Source organism: Rhinichthys klamathensis, unplaced genomic scaffold (genome assembly GCF_029890125.1).
Source record: "Rhinichthys klamathensis goyatoka isolate OS25496 unplaced genomic scaffold, OSU_Roscu_1.1 h1tg000281l_1, whole genome shotgun sequence".
In the NCBI taxonomy this organism is placed as follows: Eukaryota; Metazoa; Chordata; class Actinopteri; order Cypriniformes; family Leuciscidae; genus Rhinichthys; species Rhinichthys klamathensis.
Window position 1 is genome coordinate 86,243 of NW_026606800.1, and position 1,784 is coordinate 88,026.

Sequence of the window (1,784 nt, forward strand, 5' to 3'; positions counted from 1 at the left end):
CACAGAGGTGATAAAGGTATAGTTTTCAAAAACTTGCACTTCGAAACCCGTTTTCAAAAGTTTGCGTTTTCAGGCCGCCAAAACTCGTTTTTAGTTGAAGACTGTCATGTAAACAGCCCCTGATTTTAGGGATAAGTTATGGATAGGGTTAGGTTTAGGAGTTGAAACTACATTTTCAAAAACAGTAATTTCGTTCCAAGATCAACTAAATATGTTGATCCAGGAACATGTCTGTCTTCTTGGCAAAATACCCAGTAGCACCTCAATGCAGTAGGCCTACATGAGATCCACGGGGAGGAGTCGGATCAAGATCCAAGGGGTGGAGTCGAGATGGGTAGGATTAGGGGTGGGTTTAGGGATTAGGGGTGGGTTTAGGGATCAGGGGGCGGAGATGGGTAGGTTTAGGTATATGTAAGGTGGGAGGAGTTGGATCTGGATCCGACTCCTCCCCGTGGATTTCATGTACTGCATTGAGAACCATCTCAAAATACCGGTGACCAAACTACACTGAACCTTGTTTGAAATTTCTTTAATGTGACCGCAAGTTTTTAGTATCGCATCACCTCAAGCCAAGTAAAAAAGCTCTGGAACAGTAACGTTCCTTTGTAGCAACGGTTGGTCGCTCGTGCGATTTCTGTCAGGGTCATCGTATAGGCTAGGTCACTGCATAGAATCATCATTACTCTATTTATTGTTGTTATTATTAGATATACAATTATAGTTTACATATTGAGATGTGCTTTGAAGTGCCTTGAAACGGGCAGCATAATTCAGTGTGTTGACAATTTTTCACTGAAACAGGAATACAGGGCGGGGCATATCGATCAGCTCCTCCCCTTTTAAAAATAGCCAATTGCGTTTCGTTTATATCACAGCTCGACCAGAGCCGTTGAGTTCGGTAAAGCAGCAGTTTCCTCAATCTCCTCCATATCACTTTGAAATGTAGCATTCTGTGTAGAATTCAAATGGATCCGATATGTTTTGTGGTCTGTGCTGACTGGCACATATGATCCGCTCTGTGTTATCTTGTCTCTGGACCGGAGCAGACTGTGTGTGCTGCGGTGGGTCGCATAACACTAATGGGAACCCAGACTTCATTCTCCCCAATGGAAAGCATATTTACACTGTCTGAATTGTTCCGTATCCCCTATATAGTGCACCATGTGCCCTTCCACCACATAGAAAATAGTAACTAAGTGACAGGTTCAGCTGCAGGACGCTTCAGATTCTAGAGAGCATTTGATTGGACAGAAAATCTGATGAGAAGCTGAAGTGCAGAGTGATGTCATCAAAATCATGTATCCATATTGGCAGAAGTGAGAGACTGTAAGTTTTGAATACTTATATCTTCTAAATGCGAATTATGTCATTGTTTTAGAGCACACTAGCTTATAGACAACAGTTGGCTAAGACTAAAATATTCATACTAAAAGCCAAAAAACTAAAATTTTGATTTCATGGGGACTTTAAAGTTTTTTAGTAAAACTAACTTTTGTATTAATCATAAAAGTATAGGCCTGAGTACAAGATGTTATTGTTCACTGTAAATAATTAGTCAATAACGCAAATGCTATTAAGCCAAGACACCCCCAACTTGGAAATATTAGGGAATTTTAATTAATATTCACGCAAGTGTTGTAGGCTACTTAAAATCTAAAAAGTCTTTCATAAAAAATACAGACCCATTGGCATTTTGAAGTGATATGAATCTCCAGCTCACTGTCAGTCCGGTGTTGCGGTGCGCGCGGGTGCGAGTGCGGGTGCGTGAGGATGAGGAGGAGGAG